Below are 18,326 nucleotides of genomic sequence, written 5' to 3'. Positions count from 1 at the left end.
ATAAAATCTGTGATGAAAATCTAATGTTGATGAAGCTACCTTATTCCTCAAGTGTTTTTTCCAAACAAACAGCTTTCATATTTAACCAGATCTTTCATGAATATTCAAGTTTATTAACATAATACCATTATGTTATCTATTATAATACCATTGTATTATCCAGCTATAGCAGGATATTATATATAAACGTCAGTCACAGAACTCAACGGATTCATCATAAAAGTTATAATGGTGTATTCTTTTTATTCTATAGGAAAAAAATTAATGTTTCTTCTTATAATGTTAGAGTGGATTTTTGTCTTTATGTTGTAGAATGAAGCTGCACACTTCTCCATTCACTTTCACCCTCCAAATCATTTATGTTGTCATTAAGCCTTTGTTCCTAACAGAATGGTGCATAGTTTCATGAGGTGTAACCATATTTACAGGCATTAATTAATTTATCATTTTTGTAGCAGAACGTAGTTACTTTCTGTCTTGCCTGGAAGGAACCTTTGAAGGTACTGTGTAATTACATTTCTTCACCATGTCATCATCCTTTCCATTAAAGCACAGCCATTACCTGTATGTTTTTGTGTTTCTTCATCTGGGCATAAGTATGTGTGGGTTTCTCGGGTTTTGTTGTTAGTTGAGAGGTGAGAAGCATTTCCACACACCGTAGTATTTGCAGTTGACCTTGATAATCCTTCTATTAATGTTTTCAGCATGCTGGCACACCTCATGTGCAATCATGTAAAGTTATCAGCATTTTCCTCTAAAATAAGTTTGAGAGACTCCTAGTTAAACTGCTGTCTCCTGCACTTGAGGATCTAGGGTGTACAACTAGTAGGTACTAATTAGGGAGGATATATTCTCCTTTCCCGAGTCCTCTGAAAAATCTTTTTGTGTAAGAAGAAAATACTGCACCATCCCCAAGGTTCCTAGAGCTGAGAATGGAAGGATTTAGATGAAGTTACCCAGTGTGTTTAATTATTTAAATTTTTGATCCAGCAGCTGACACTTTCTCTTCATGTTTTAGGGGAGGCACGGCATCTCAGTTGACCCTCAGTAGTAATATTTGTGCGTTCATATGTAAAATTTTCTTAATAATCTGGAAGGTGATAGGTTTGATGATAAAAGAGACAATGTTTTATTTCCTGGAAAAAAAACAACAACTAATTAACCAAATATCATTTATAAAGTATGGGAAAATATCCCATTGCATTGCAGACATGAAGTACTTGTCATGGCTAATGTCATCTCAATATTTGCACCTCAATAATTTATCATGTCTAGAATCTAGGGAAGTCATGGACTAAGTTCTCACTGGATCCCTTGATGCCTCACAAGACATCCAGCCAACCAGGCTCTCAATTCCATTCCTTAATGCTCAACAGAATGATGGCAGACCTCCTTGTTAATAGAATAAATACTCTCCTCATCTGTGACTGAGACTGCTCCAGGTCTGAGAGGACATCATTCCTGAGGTGCCACTATTCAGGCATCATCATTTCTATTCAATTTGTTCCCTTTGTTTTGGCGTTTGCTGCTTTTAGGACTACCTCCATGTTACTCTTCTCTCAGGAGGACAGTGTCCTATTTTCCCCAAAGAACTATCATCGCACCCTTCCCAGATAGGACAAAAATGTTTTTCACTAGACTCAGAACCTCTAGAGTCAGTGCCCAAGTTTTATTTATCTTTGTCTTCATTTTTCCTGATACATAGTGTTTAATACATGCTATCGAGTTGTGACTACTTAGATGAATAATAGTGAATATTTATATGGCATTAGAAATGAGTGGAGTAGTGGTATAGGTCAGGTTTATTGTTCAGAATCTCTGAAGTGTCATTATCATTGGGGAAAAAAAAGGAAATCTAAAGATCAAAATGGTTTCTCTATGTAGAATGACTGATTTTACAATAGAGTAGTTAATCTACATAAATGTGTATATCAATCTTTAAATCACAAATTAGGTCATTTGTAAAATTTACAAAATGGTTATTATATGTCTCTCTAACTGAAAATACCCATATGACATCTGGTTTACCTTCAATATACTCTTTCCAAAATCTTTTTTTTTTTTAATTCTACAAGTTAAACCATGCTCAATGTAACAAATGAAATTCAACCAGTAGTATCAAAAGGTTTAGGCAACAGAAGCAAACCATTTAGTATGGATCTTCTTACTGCTATCTTTTTGCTCATTTAAATATATATAGGTCCCTCACACACAATGGATTTTTGTTTTATAAAAATAAAATTATGCTGTACATACTACTCTGCAAATTATTTCATTTACCTAAGAGGATATGATGAATGCCCTGGCCAGTGTGGCTTGGTTGGATGGAGTATCGTCATGTGCACCTGAGGTTTGCTGGTTTTATTCCCAGTTAGGGCATATGTCTAAATTGTGGTTTGAATCCCAGTGGGGGCATGTATGGTAGGCAGCTGATCTTTCTCTCTCTCTCTCCCCCCTCTGATATCCTATCTAATAAAAGAGTAATATGCAAATTAACCTTTCACTCCAATACACAAGATGGCTTCCCCCATGTGGACACAAGATGGCTGCCACAAGATGGCCAGCAGGGGAGGGCAGTTGGGAGGGACCAGGCCTTAAAGGAAGGGCAGTTGGGGGCGATCAAGCCTGCAGGGGAGGGCAGTTAGGGGTGACCAGCTGGCAGAGGAGGGAAGTTGGGGGCAACCGGGCCTGCAGGGAAGGGCATTTGGGGGAGACCCAGGCCTGCAGGGGAGAACAGTTGGGGGGACCAGGCCTGCAGGGGAGGACAGTTAGGGGTGACCAGGCCTGCAGGGGAGGGCAGTTGGGGGGGACCAGACCAGCAAGGGAGGGCAGTTGGGGGGGGACCAGACCAGCAAGGGAGAGCAGTTAGGGGTGATGAGGCTGGCAGGGGAGGGCAGTTAGGGGTGACCGGGTTGGCAGGGGAAGGAAGTTAGGGGCAACCAGGTTGGCAGGGGAGGGCAGTTAGGGGCAATCAGACTGGCAGGGGAGCAGTTAGGCATCAATCAGGCTGGAAGGGGAGTGGTTAGGGGGTGATCAGGCTGTCAGGCAGAAGCGATTAGGGGCAATCAGGAAGGCAGGCAGGCAAGCAGTTGAGAGCCAGCAGTCCTGGATTGTGAGAGGGATGTCCGACTGCCCGATCCTGGTAGTCGGACATCCCTCAAGGGGTCCCAGATTGGAGAGGGTGCAGGCTGGGCTGAGGGACACACACCCCCTCCCTGTGCACGAATTTCATGCACCGGGCCTCTAGTGTAAAATAAAAAGAATATATGATGAACATTCACTGAAGTCTTGACTTGATAAAGATCTAATTTATCTTTTTAATAGCTATATATTATTTTGCAGTTTGTAGCATTATATATTCAACCAAGAACATCTCTAAAAATAAGATAAGCTTAACCTATGCCATTTAATCTTATGTTCCTAGGGGTTTAAGCTCTTGTCTCTCATCTGGAAAATAGACAAAGAAAAATGTAAAAATTCACAGTTGCTCCTCAAAGTGGAATCTGAAATTAATGTGTTTTCTTGGGAATAGTGAGCAGAACTGGGGTCCCGTGGGTGTTTAAACTCCTCTACTTCACACTCAATGCTCCCCATACTTAAGGCTTCTGGTCTGTGCCCAATGCTGTTAAAGAATGTTTGCATATAGACATGGGTAAAAAATAAAGGAATAGCAATGTGTGTTCTAATCCAGCACATCTTTCTCATGGGGTCAGTTACCATTGCCAGGAAGCATGGCTGTCTGGTGGGAGGAAAGAATTTTAAAGATTAGTGAAGTCAGGGATAGTGGAACTGGTCCCCAAAAAGGTCAGAATTTCCTCTGATATGGAGCAACACTGATGTCTAGTAGGCTTATTCTCATGGACAGGGATATCTGGAGAGTAATAATTTAAGTCTTGAGGGGAGGGGGACGTTTTCATTGCTTATAATAAAGTTCTGGATTGAGCCATGATCACAGTCATGGTGGGAAGTGTAAGATCCATCCCCTGAAGAGACTGGGAAGGGTATCCAAGATCTTCATGCAGTGAGTCAAGCTTCAGAGAATGACTACAGTAATCTCAATGGCATGGGATGCTAACAGAGAACTGAGTTTGGAGCTTGCTAATTGGGTTGGGCACATACACTGGGGGCTAGCATCTAGCTGTAGCTATAAGTATAGAGGCCCTGAGGGTTTGCTCAGGGTACACTGGGTGTGGGGTTCAGGCTAATGCCATGACTCTTCTTTTGTTAGAACTCCACACCTTAATATACACCCAGGTTAGTTCTCAGTGAGTCACAGTCTGGGTGGGGCTGGGCCCACAGGGTGGATATCCTCCGTGCTTGCCTCTGGATCCAAGGGGGCATGCATGGACAGATAACCACTTGTTTTTGCAGTGCTTCTGCAGCTTGAAGTCTTGAGTTGAGCCAATAACTTTCTTCTCAGAAAAGTCAAATCCACACATTCAGAATGAAGGCAGGAGGTAGTAGGGAAAATTTTGTCACTTCTTTATAGTGCTTAGACTTAATAAATCCTTTTACCAGTCCCAGTAAATTTTTTCCAGGTCCTAGAATGACTGAGATGCAAAAATCCATGTCTTTCCATTCTGGTTGCTAGTATATTTTGGTGAGCAAGTCTTCCTATTTGGAAAGGAATGAAGCGGGTGTTCCTGTAACTTACTAAGTAGTCTGAGGGGTAAAAAGCCTAAACATCTCGTGTAAACATGCCCGGATCTGTCTTCCAGCTGTGAAACAGTTGGCTGTCATTATTGACTTCCTATTTCCTTCAGGTCAAATTGTTGATATTCCACTATCTTGATCTATTACCTTACTCTAAACTGGAAAAACAGCATTGGTAACTGACTCCTCACCCCTAACCCTTTTTTGATCTTTGGGCTTTTAAAGAATGATAATGGAGATTAGAATTTATGGCATACTTATCAATGGATTTCAGCAGTGGGTAGGTTAGAGTTCCACTCTCAAAAGCTAGTAATTATTGTTTTTCTTATGTGCTGAAAAATCAAATGGAACAATTTTATCATGTCTTTCAGGTATCCAAGTAGACTGGTGGCAAACAGCTTGCTCTTCTTCCCTGTTCACACAATTCCAATGGAGATTAGTTCCTTTATCCTTTTATAGTGCTTCCCCAGCACTATAGAGATGAGATTTTTTGAGGGACAGAAATAAACCCATCCCACTGTGCAAAAAGTCTGTTGTTATTATACTTTCACATCAAGCACCAAGATGCCAGAAGCATTTCTCAGTGAAACACTGGAATGAAAATGAGCTCATATCATTTGGTCTATGATAAGCATTCAGAGCCAAACAACAGGGGTAGGAAAGGTGGAAGCGCTATTTCCAGACTGAACTGAAAATTAGAAAGTGGGGAAGCAGGAGATCAGTGGAACAAAGGCAGTGCACAACCAAAGAAATGAGTTTCCATGTCACTCCTTAGAACACCAGGCCTATGTGATGCTAAGTGGGGTTATGTCCCATATAGGATTTCTTATCAGATAAGTTTGAAAATATTAAATTGAAATGTCATTGAACAGGTGTGTTTTTTTTCCTCCCTGAAGTATCACTGAATAGAATGCACTATCATTCTCTAAGACAGAGACAGCATAAGCTGCACTTCCCAAACGTGTCTGGTCTGAAGATTCCACTTAGGACAATGTTGTTTTAGGAGGATTTGATGAAATGCCTAAGAGAAAATAGTGCATGAAAGGAGTCAGCATGCCAAGAGAACTAGTTTATAAGGACTTAGAGAGGGAATTGGTATCTCTACAGAAGTAATAATGGACCCTAATCTCAACACATATAAGGAAATAACCAGAAGAAAAGAGGAAAAGATGAGAGGAGGAGAGGATGGGACTTCATATCATGGCTTACACTGGAATTTATATATATATATAGTCTTTGGTGATCAAAGCTGAAGTCAATTTAACCAAGGATTAAAGTGATAAATGACAGAGGTGAGGGGCAGGGAGGGAGGCAGAGCAGGACAGAGACTGGAAGTCCTGGATTATTTTTCTATCAACTTCAGTCCTGAACCATATGGTCATTCTATAATAAATGCAAGAAGTGAAGGTGGCATGCATGATAACATACCAGGAAGCCCAAGGGTGAGATAGCTGCCTTGCTATGGGCCGGATTCCTGACTCAGGGTATATCTCGCCAGATCTTCTAGGCCTCACTTTGTGATTCCAGCCACAGCTGTGATGACCAGTTCTGCATGGGCTCCAACTAGCTTCATGCAAGTCTACCCCACAGCACATCACCACATCCTACTCCCTCCCTGGATTTCTGTGTTGATGCTGTTGATTCTTTCTGGGGAACTCAGTCTGAGGCTGTGTCTCAGCTTGTTAGCAGGTTCTACTTCTTATGAAATATCCCAGTATAGAGTCTGGTAGAGGCCTGGTCATATGATAAACAGCTGCAGTTTAAAAAAAAACCCCAAAGAACTACCTGATACCAAGGCAGAGATACAGAGATCCCCACTTAGGCTGGGTTACCCCATCAATATTTTGGAGACATGATTGCCTCACATTTTATTTTCCTGCCATTGGTTTAATAGTTTTCATAAAAGGTTAGATAGTTGTCTGTTGGGGATCCTCATTCAGAAGTTTCTCTCCTTCACCTGTAAGTAGTGACTTTCAGTGTTCTGGTCATAATATTAATTTTACATCTTTCAAAATTTCAGTGGAAAGTAACTTTATCATAATATTTTATCTCATACAACACTGTGACATTTCTTCTTTCAAACTATGATATAGCTACAGCATGCATAGCTACCATGGACATTGTTATTAATTTCCTATCATCCAAACACATCCCTTATTTACACCAAAATTATATTTTTTCTTATCTTATTTCTCTCCCTTTTTAATATCGGGGAAAAGTCTGTCAGATCATTTGCCCATCGAATTTAACAATAAAACAGTAACTTGAAACACCAGCCAACAGCTTGGAAAGTTAAACACTCCCCCACGACCACCAGTGTTTCCCACACGCGTCAGTGGTTGGCCTTTCAGCAGATGGCGTCAGTGGTTGACCTTTCAGCAGGTGGCTTTTGTGTGCCCTTTAAGAAGGGCCTGGGCTCATCCAAACCACCACTCTGAAGGAACTCCAAAACTGGAGACCTTTTGGCAAAATGCCTACATGATTATCTAGATATACACCTCAGGTGATAGTTCTCTTCTGTTTGGTTGTCCTTAGCAAGGACTGCACAGTTGCATATGACCTTCTATTCATTTCACTCAGCCCCAGTAGCTACTTATTGGGCTGCTGGGGAGGAATTAGTCCTTTAGTAATGTGGCTGACTCTCACATACTTGGGCTTCCTGACATACTGTCATGGAGCCTGCTTTCATCCTTGTTCCTATTACAGTGTAGCAATATGGTCACGACTAAGGTTTGGAGTCAAGTATCCCAAGATTGCCAATCTCTGCCTCATCATATTGGCCTTGGTTAAGCTGCCTAACCCCCCTGAGCTTCAGCTTGCACCTTGTAAGCTGTGGGTCTTATTATTCATATCATGAGATCACTGTGAAGCTTAAGTGACATAATGTGTTGCAGCAGACTGTTGGAGTCCTGCCTGTATTTCCTGGGACCTCATTTATACACCTTATACTCTACCTACTGGGAACACTTCTTGCTCCTGGCCCTCATTCTGGCTCCAGGAACATGGCTGGCTCGTTCACAACTGGAAGTCTACAAAAGTAGTACCTTCCAAAGCAGGCTTTTAAATGGAGTATCTCTGAGGCATGTTCTACACATTTTCTAGAGTTTTCTGGCAGGACTGAGCTCCAGTCGCCCACAGAACTTAATTGCTTGATAGTACCTCCTTCCTCTTCCTGTCCCATTTCTTACACGTCTGCAGGTTTTCCAGGGATCTCCTTTCAAACAAATTACTTGCACTCAAGTCCCTGACTCAGGGTCTACTTCTGACAAAACTCAAGATATGTGAGAAGCACTTAATACCGTGTTTGGCACATGATAAATGATAATAGTTATTAATCCCAGAAGATATTTACTTAGGTTAAAAAAAAAGACCTATACTTTTGAAAACCACTTTATGGCTGCTGCATCTGCTGCTCTTATTTTTTTTAACCTTTTTCTTTTTGTTTCCAAAAAAATTGTTTTTTTATTTTTTTTCCCCAATTTGAATAGCAGGGGCATGTTCAGCAGGTGAATTTGGGCAATGACTTTGCCTGCATTAATTTCTTTGCCTTTTAAAGTAAAAATTTCTGACACCTCTTTTAGTCTGGCAGTTCATCTAAAAAAAATGAAAGTAGAATTTCAAATGTGTAGGTAAGAAAAGTTGCATTAGTACCTGATGGCACTGTAGAAAAGTGAGATCTCCCTATTTCACCAAAAGGGCTGTGTTTCTCCTTTTTAGTGAACACAAAACATTGATGGTATGCTATGATAAATTAACTATAATATCTTTGGAGGCCAAGTGTCCCAGAAAAAACAACAGTAACATTTCAGGCAAAATGGAAAGCATTAGATTCACACCTGTAACTCATTAATTTGGACCAAGAGTTAGATTTCACAGAAAGCAATTACTAGGATGGATTGCATTCTTTTTTTTTTTTAATTATAAGAATGTGTTGAATATTTTCTCTGACCACAGCTGCCCTCAGCAATATCCAGAATTGGTAGCTATAGATTATTTCAGTGTTTCTTTTCAAACTGACTGAGAATGGTTAACTATTTATTATAACATTAAAAAATTATCTTTTTATTATTAAAGAGTATAGGTCATTGTCAGTGGAATAGCAGTGTGAGAAATGCACTAATTACCTCTCTAATGCAATGCTTACGAATAAATCAAAAGTGGATGCTGTGCATGGCTTTGATTGTGTACTTGTGTGAGTGTTCATGACTGTTTTGCTTCTGTGTTTGTTCAGTCATTAATAGTTAACTATTTACACATGAGTCTTTAGGGATGCATAACTTAAAGATGAAATCATATTTGTGTGGGTTTGGGTGTTAAAATGTACCTGTCTCTGGCCCTGACCAGTGTTTCTCAGTGGTTAGAGAATTGGCTAGCACACGTAACGGTTGGGGGTTTCATTCCTGTTCAAGGGCATGTACCTGGGTTGCAGGTTTGATCCCTGGCCTGGGCATGGCATGTGTGGGAGGCAACCAATCTCAATGTGTCTCTCTCTCTTTGGTGTTTCTCCCTTTCTCTCTCTCCCCCATCCCTCCAACTCTTTGTAAAAAAAAAAAAAAAAAAAAATCAATGGAAAAAATATCCTCCAGTAAGGATTAACAAAAGTAAATAAAGAAATAAAGAAATAAATAAAATTTACCTGTCTCTGCTCAAATGTTATTCTTTACAGATTCCAGTAACATTATTACTAAACTAAAAGAGCATTTTTTGTTTAATTTTGCTTTGAGTCTGTGTTTACCTTTTCACACATATTTTAATATTTCTTCACTTTATCTCTTCTCATTAATAAAGCCACATTTCTATGTGTTAACTTCAGGGCTATTATGTAAATGCATCTCATATCATTGTTGATAAATTAACATAATGATCAAGTCGAAATTCACCCCCTGTGACTAACCAATAAAACTCTATTGATCTGCTGTCACTGAAAATTGTTGTTGCATTGAGCATTTTAGTTATAATGAACTAATTGGCTTTCTATGAAATGATAGAGGCTGTCCTAAATCCCAAAGGTCTGTGATGTTGTTTCATTTTCTGAGTCACTGTTGCTTAATACACATGGGCTGATTCTCATTGCCTGGAAACAGAGTTGAGGGGGCTTTAGGGTCACCTGCCTCTTTCTATTAATGAGGAAATCAAGACTCCAAGGCATTCCCAGAGTCACATAGCTCAGGGGCAGGTCTTAAAGCCAAACTTACTTATCCCATAGCCAGTCCATTTCTCTTATATCGAGTTTTCCTACCAGGTGTCTGGTGCATTTCTGCAGCAGATAGCACTTGACTTCCTTTGTCGTGTCTGATGTAGTAGGATCTTGGCGGTCATAGAATATTGGATCTTCCAGTGACTTCAAGAGATCTCCTTCGTCTACCATATTTATACTTCAGAGGAGAAAACTGAGTCCAGAGAGGTGGGATGGCAAAGATTTTCATACACCCAAATGGTGACCTCATTACATACACTCTAACTCTAAAAGGTGATGATTGAACCACTTTGCAAAGCACAAGCTGGACTGTTTCTCCATCCAAGTTTAAGAGAGGACTAGTGACACCAGGCGTAACAGCTGTTCATTTCCGTCTGGCACCTCAGAAGTGTCCTAGTTCATTTACACATTTCCTCCATGATACAGGTTAGCTGGCTTATTTATATTTTCCTGCTGGAATGGCCAATGCGTGTTGACTAAACCCTAGTTTATGGAGAAAACTATTTTTTTCTTTTTGCATGTGAGAGCCTTCTGTTCAACTTTTACTATTCTGTTTAAAAATTGTTACACAGTATCAACTTTCAATTACAAATTATTAAAAAGATAAATGATTGATGCCAATTTTATATTAGGGGAAAATTTTTGACTACTCAAATGTTAAAAGTGACAGATACAAACTAAAAAAAGTATTTTATTATTATTATTATTATTATTATTATTAAGTATTTATTGTTGAAAGTATTACATTGGTCCTTTCCCGCCCCCCCCTTAATCTCTTCCAGCCCACTCCTGTCCCCCTCCACCCTCAGGCCCTCACCACCCCATTGCCTGTGTCCACAGGTTATGCGTATATGCATACTTCGGTTGATCTCTTCCCACCCCTGCCTTCCCTCTGAGGTTCAACAGTCTGTTCATGCTTCTATGTCTAATATATTCAGCAGCCCTTTACTAGCATTATCACTAAAATATGTGGCTCAGGGTTGTTGCTGGAAAATGCCAACCAGTGAATTTGGCTTGAGCCCAGGAACTGTTCTGGCTAGTGGGAGAGGAGTCCTTACTATGGGGGTTACATTGTTGTACTCAGTTTGTTTTCTAGTACTCTTGGTAGAGAATTTTGAACTTTCACCTTAAAAGTTGCTGTCTCTATTTTGAGATAGTATTTTCTCCGTGCTGTCTTGGGTTTCTTTGTTTCCTAGGCAGTAAATAACAGCTAAGATGTACATTGATGTCCACTAAATTTACATACCTGTTTTAACATGTATGTAATACAACTCTCACAAATACACACCCTCACAGATTCTCACAATAGGGGGAATGCATACTGGTCTTGCCATATTGTTATTTTCATACATCTGTGCTTTATATTACATTTTCTAATGCATTAACATTATGGATTTAAAAATTCATGTACCAATGAGATTTACATAATTTTAAATATTTTGATTCAAAATCATTTAAAAATATAATTTAATAAGTTAGAGTGTTTCATTCAGTGATTCAAGTTAGCATCCATTTCTAAGTGTGTTATTACTTATTCATTAATTGAAGCCCTTTAATTTTATATTCTGCTCTTGGCAATTGTGGCTTATTTGGTGCTTGTTACAGCCACTTCAGGCAAGTAAATCAAATCAGATGTAAAACCTCAGCAACAGCTGGAAATGAACCAGTAGCTTCTGTCTGGGTTTGGCAGAGTAAAGTACTCCGGGCTGCACATGCAGAAGGACCAGCAGAGTTGCTCACACAGAGAGAACATGGCACACCTCTGGGGTTTTCTCTGTGAAGGAAAAATGCCACCTGTGTGGCTGGGCAAGAATATAAAATAACTAAGTCATTATCACAAAGGTAATAGAATGCATGGCCTTCTGGCTTAGCTGTGATAAGAAAACTTGAAACAGAAATACATAAGACGATGTTGAACAGTATAAAAGGCTCTTTGAGAGGCTTGCTCTTGTTGTTCTTTTTCACTTTCCTTCTGGTATTTAGTTCAAGAACATGATAATTCTGGGGAATGACCAGTCTTTATCAGACCACCCAGGAAAGAACAATGCTCTGCCAATAGGTAAAGGTAAAGCCATTGGCTTGTAATAACTTGCTTCTGACTTCCAAGTCACACTTGTTTTGGTAAGCAGATGTCTTCTGAAATGCCTGTGTGGGTTAGCATGCTGGCCTTATTTCTTTCCTCTTTCAAGAGGGTCTGATCAAGAGTACCTGATAATTTTAGTAGCAGAACTGTGCTGTCTGCATTGAAGTTTCACCTTATTAAAGGGGAATTATCCATTTGCCTACTGTTTCTTCAGTAAACAATGTCACTTCTCAGGTGATGAGGGGGGAAATGAGTAAGGTTTCAAATTCTTATTGCAAGACTATTTTAAATTAGTTATATCTAATTATGTACTTTCAAATTTTGCTAACTGGTCATGTTTCTGCTCTGATTAATTGTTCTTTTCTTGTAAGTTAAACTTACTTTGGAGAAATCAACTTAAAACCTAGCATATGGAGCCCTAAAAATTGTCTATAGACAAAAATACTTTGATCTCAGAAGCTTAAATTGTCTTAAGACTTTCTGGAATATGACCAGGAATGGAGGAAGAATAAGATAAAAATTTTGTTTGTTTCTCCTACTTTTATTTTTTCCTTTTAGCAGAAGAATGATACCCTTAAAACTAGGGGTCAGAAGCTCTGTTCTACTGATGGATTTCTCTCTTAATCTAAACCTAGTACTATTTACTTCTCTATTGAAAAAAAGGGTGGTGTTTTTGGCCTAGATTGTTCACATCTATATGTTAAGAATTTCTTTAAACAGTGCTTCTAAAACTTTATAGCATGATTAGAATCACCTGAAGGATTTGTGAAACTCCAGATTGTCAGATCCCACCTTCAGAATATCTTGGTGGGGGGGCCCAAATTTGCATTTCTAACAAGTTCCCAGATCATGTGAATATGGCTGGCCTGGGACTACACTTTGAGAACAAATGCTAGAAAACAGCCAGAGAAGAGAATGGCAAGGAAATGCACCACTTATTAAGAGGAGTTATCTCTGGGCTATGGTAGGATGAGTAATTTTGTACTTTCACTTTTCTGTGCTTTATTTTCCACAAGATATATATTACATATATGATAAAAAATAGATGAACTCTTTTAGAAGAATAATAGTTGAACTATTAATCATTAACCTACATTCACTTTTCCCTTCTGTATAACTTGTAGCAATGTAGTAATGCCTGTCCTTCTTACCTATTAGAGGCAAACATTCTCTTCCACATCTTCTGAGGTGGCTTTCACTCAACAATCATCAGACACTTGCTTGGTTTCTACCATAGTGCAGTTCTCATTGTGCTAGAACTTAATAGAAAGAAAGCTGACTCTTTTTTTTCCCCCGTGTAATCCTCAAAGTATCTTTTCTTTATTGATTAAGGTATTACATATATGTCCTTATCCTCCCTTTTCCCCCCTACTCCAACCCCCCCCCCCCCCCCGCTCGTGCCCTCACACCCCTAGTGTCTGTGTCCATTGGTTAGGCTTATGTGCATGCATACAAATCCTTTGGTTGATCTCTTCCCCTTCCCCCCACCCTCCCCTCCCTTACCTCTGAGGTTTGATGATCTGATCGATGCTTCTCTGTCTCTGGATCTATTTTGGTTCATGAGTTTATGTTGTTCATCATATTCCACAAATGAGTGAGATCATGTGATATTTGTCGTTCTCTGACTGACTCATTTCGTTTAGCATAATGCTCTCCAGGTCCATCCATGCTGTTGCAAATGGTAGGAGTTCCTTCCTTTTTACAGCAGCCTAGTATTCCATTGTGTTCTCAAAACTGCCTGGTACTGGCACAAGAACAGACATATAGACCAATGGAATGGAATAGGGAACCCAGAAATCAACACAAACCACTATGCTCAATTAATATTTGACAAAGGAGGCAAAAGCATATAATGGAGTCAATACAGTCTCTTCAATAAATGGTGTTGGGAAAATTGGACAGATACATGCAAAAAAATGAAACTAGATCACCAACTTACACCATACACAAAATAAATTCAAAATGGATAAAGGACTTAAACATAAGACAGGAAACCATAAAAATACTAAAGAAAATCATAGGCAGCAAAATAGCAGACATTTGTTGTAGCAATATCTTTACCAATACAGTTCCTAGGGCAATGGAAACTAAAGAGAAAGTAAAGAAAGCTAACTCTTTATGGGTGAACAGATCTCTTAATTATACTGTACAGTTTTCTCTTCACTGTCTATGCCTCTACCCCACTCCAGGATATAATGCCAGAAAGTTCTCTAAATACTCTAATAGGAAAAAGGATCTGTGGGTACCAATATGATGAGAGATTGAGGAATGTTGCTCTCCCTTTTGGGATTGTATTCATTTTTGACAAATTAACCTCCATCAATGCTCCTTAAAATAAACCAAAATAATATATGAAATATAAAGTATGCCATCTCGATTTCAGCATTTCTTTTGGTGTGTATCTTTTAATAACCTTCCACTAGATACTTTTGATTTATATTTTTATACCAGAATTTTAAAAACTAACTATGACATCCTAAAAAAAACTTTTGAATATCTTGGGTTCTTTTATTTATGATTCTTAGAGGCATGTGAGAGGAGGGGTTTGGTTAGAGAGCAGAAAGGTTATAACCTGACCTGTCTGTGGAGACAGTGATTTTAATTACATTTAATTCCCATTCACTCTGTATGTTACTTGATCCACTCATTGGTTTAAAAGCATATTGATAAATACAGCCGTGGCTTAACCTCTTGCCCTTCAACTCCTCTAGAATTGCATCCAGGCTTAAGTGAGTTTGCCACATTTAGATGTCGTACTTTGTTACTGATGAGAAAGCATTGAGATCCCTGCTAGATGGTTGAGCCTAAGTTTTTCTAGAGAAAAGTCCATATTACATTATCAAAATAAATAAATAACTTGATACAAAATGCTTTCTAGATGTTGGTTTATAATCCACCTATAAGCCATAGTTTGAAAAACCTCATAGTTTCCATGTTTCTCTCATACAAGTTCATGTTTATTCTTCTTCATAAGCACTTTAAAATGTTTCAGTGGCTATTTTCCTAAAGATATTCTACTTATTTGCTAAATTATTAAGCAATTATCAAAATATATTATGTATCTGATACTATATTAGGCACACCTATGAAATATCCAGTTTAGGTTGGGAGCACAACTTTTAGTACACATTTTTAACATGAGGTTTCTTCAGAAACCAGGATACAATAGACATTTAAAATATTCGCATATTCTTTAACAAATGCATGGATTCAAGCAATGAAAGCTGATTGACAACTTTCCTCCTTTGAGGTTTTCTTTCCAAGTAATATGGAAGGGCCTAATTTAACTGGTCAGTGGTGTCACTATGGGAGGCTGCCAAATTTGGTGGCAAAGGAGTTTTAAAATAATATGAAAAATAAACATTTGTGAAGAACAGTTATTCTAATAAGAAATTCTCTTTCATAAATTATTCAGTTCCAAACAGGTTTTAATTACACTTATATAATGAATTAGATTCTGACCCAGAAAGTAAAAGGGAGTATTTCTGGGACAATTGAAAAAATTTGAATAGGATGGTAGGGTTGTACCAACATCAATTTCCTGACCTAGAGAGTTATAATGTGGTTATGGGTGCAGTGTCCTTGCTTTGGGGAAATTTAGACTGTAACATTTAGGAACGATAGGGCATCAGGTCTGCATCTTGTTCTCAAACAGTTTAGAAGGTTGCTAATGAGAACAGATATATATATATATATATATATATATATATATATATATATATATGTATATATATATATATATATTTTAATACATATAAATATATATGAATATAATGTTTATGTATTTTATATTTGCTTATATAAAATGTGTATATACACATGAAATGGGACTATGTGTATAATGAGTAAATATTTTATGACGGGCATATATATATGGTGACAAATGTGGTAAAATATTAATAATTGCAGAATGTGAATAAAGACTATCTAGGCTTTACACTGGCTTTATAAATTCTCTCTAATTTTGAAATAATTTTCCAAATAAATTATTTTAAAAGTCCATGCAATATATAGTTATGCATTAATTGCTGGACTGTTTCTCAGATTCTCTATATCATGGTATTTAGTTTGATTCTGTATGTCATGACATTTAGTTTTATAATTAACTTGTTATCATTAATTCTTCTGGGTTTCTAGTTCTAGAATATAGATTATGATTTCAAGATCTAATGAAGGTTCTTTATTACACATAATATTGTCTTTTTTTTTCTGCCAGTAGGCAGTATATTTTTTACTTTCTAAATTCTCTTTCTCTGTTATGAAGGGTGAGAATTAGATAATTGTTGGTTTTTACAAAAATCACAATAGACTAAAAACATTGTGTTTTCTCGCATGTGCATTAAATACCAGGGTTCTGGCTCATAAATCAGGAAGAACACAGAAAGATACAATTGGAGTCCTTCCTAGTTCCACTGTTACAGCCAAAATCCTAACATTCAGGCATATTTACAAGACCCATGTTTCAGACAGCCCTTATGTGCTTTGAGTGGGCTGAAAGAATGTGTAATAAATTTACATGACAACTTTTTCAGAAGGCTAGATGAGGAACAGGGCATCCTCCTCAACACAAAAAATTGCCTTTGCTCCTATAATAACCACTGTTTTTGTTTTTTGTTTTTGGTTAGGCATATAATAACATTGCAAGATTTAAATTGGAAATTTTATAGACTGTTGTCAATATATGCTAATTTGAGGAGTTCAGTTTTTCTTACCACCTTAAAGTTGGAGTACCTACAAATGCATCATTCTGATTTGGGTCTGAGACCAGCTCTTGACTTGCTAGGTTTCCCTCTAAACCAACACTAATGCAAAAACACACTTTATATTACATAAAATGATGAAGCTATTGGTACTTATAGCTTTTTATGAGCATTTACCATGTCCTAAGTGCTCTGCATTCTTGATCCAAGTTAATCTTCAAGACCACCCTTAAAGATAAGAATTTTAATTTCCATGTCAAATAAGGAAAGAGACTCAAAAAGGGCAAAGAAGATTGCCTAGAATCACTAATAATAGTAATGAACAAGAAACTTGTCTATCCTCTCTGAATCTGGAAGCTGTACCTTCCTAAAGTCAAAGAGGTCATACATGGATATTGGCATGGCTGAGAGAAGTTACATAAGGACAGCATTAGGATTTCAACTGGATGGCAGATTTTGCTGTCTGCAGGGGAATGGAGAGACCCTGAAATCTTCTGATATTAGGGCAAAGAAGTTTGCTAGATATCCTAATTATGTAAGCTCCCCAATAATAACTCTCCAGATATTTATGTGTTTAAGGCTCTGCTTCTATATATTTTTGTCCACATGCTCAGTGGTACATGGAACCCGGAGGTGCCTGAGAATTGTGTTAAATAAGAGTGAATAAATAAGGTAATAGAAAAGTAACTCGTTGAACAGCATCTTATTGAGCTCAGTAACTGAAAATAACTGGTTGAAGAGTTAGGAGAGATTACCAGTTAAGACTTCAAGGGCAGCTTAATTTAAAAAAATATATATAGTATTGATGAATGGGGTAGGGAGTTGGAAAGACAATAAATTAGGAACATTTTTTTAAAATGATGCTAAGCATTACTTTAATAAAGAAATAGACATATAAAAGAAGTTATTATCTTCTTATTAACTGTTTCTGAAATGGTTGTATTTACTGCATTCTCCTTAGTTGGAAATGCCTAGTTCCCCCAGATATTATGCCTGCTGACCTCATATTACTTAAGTCTCATGGCTTTTCTTTAATTGTCAAGTCATTCTTACCTAATTTCTATCATGCTGGAATAATTTTTATGCTCCTGAATTAGTTTATTAGAATTTTTCCTCAAGCCATCTTTTCCTAGCATAATTAAATTACATATATTCATCCTTTGAATTTCATTTTCTCTCACAGCCCTTGGACCTGACATCAGATTCTCCAGGGCACTTGTATCTTCCTATCCAAAAACGCTTCCATGTACACTCTCCCTGGATTATCTGGTATCAGATGCTCCATATGAATTTGGAAGCATGATTTAACTTCAGCCCTCTGATAATATATTTTTTTCATCAGTTCAAATATTCATTTTCAACAAAAACTATCAAGATTCTTATCTTACTATTTGCTAAAAAGAGATACACCCTCTTAAAAGGCATTTTTTTAAAAAACAACAACACCTGATTCCTCTTCTACAGGGCCCACGAGGTATGGTTTTATGGCTTGCCAGAATCTCAGCTGTTTGCTCTTCCCATTGGGAGTTAGGAACCAGTATTATGGTTGATAAAGCAATCATGGCCCAAATTGTAGTCACATTAATGTTTGGTTTCGTAAAACTTGCGGCACCACAAGCCCTCCAATAATAACTCTCCAGATATTTATGGTGTATATACATTCTTTGTTACCTAGCGAAGAAATACCATTGCA

General features: G+C 37.9%; 1 protein-coding gene and 1 pseudogene across 6 annotated transcripts in view; one reads left to right on the top strand and one right to left on the bottom strand.

The window, feature by feature from the left end:
• Positions 1 to 10,021, bottom strand: part of LOC307107398 (lysine--tRNA ligase-like) — an 85,706-nt pseudogene extending 75,685 nt beyond the window's left edge. Inside the window, exon 1 of the transcript in view lies at positions 9,849 to 10,021. The product of the transcript in view is annotated as a lysine--tRNA ligase-like (transcript). The remainder of the gene's footprint in view (positions 1 to 9,848) is intronic.
• MACROD2 (mono-ADP ribosylhydrolase 2) overlaps positions 1 to 18,326 on the top strand; it is a gene marked incomplete at its 3' end in the record, with an annotated part of 1,993,251 nt that overhangs the window by 632,221 nt on the left and 1,342,704 nt on the right. The window lies entirely within an intron of this gene.

Source organism: Cnephaeus nilssonii, assembly GCF_951640355.1.
Source record: "Cnephaeus nilssonii genome assembly, chromosome: 11".
NCBI lineage: Eukaryota > Metazoa > Chordata > Mammalia > Chiroptera > Vespertilionidae > Cnephaeus > Cnephaeus nilssonii.
Note: the sequence above shows the minus strand (reverse complement) of the source record. Positions and strands in the feature narration are given on the sequence as shown.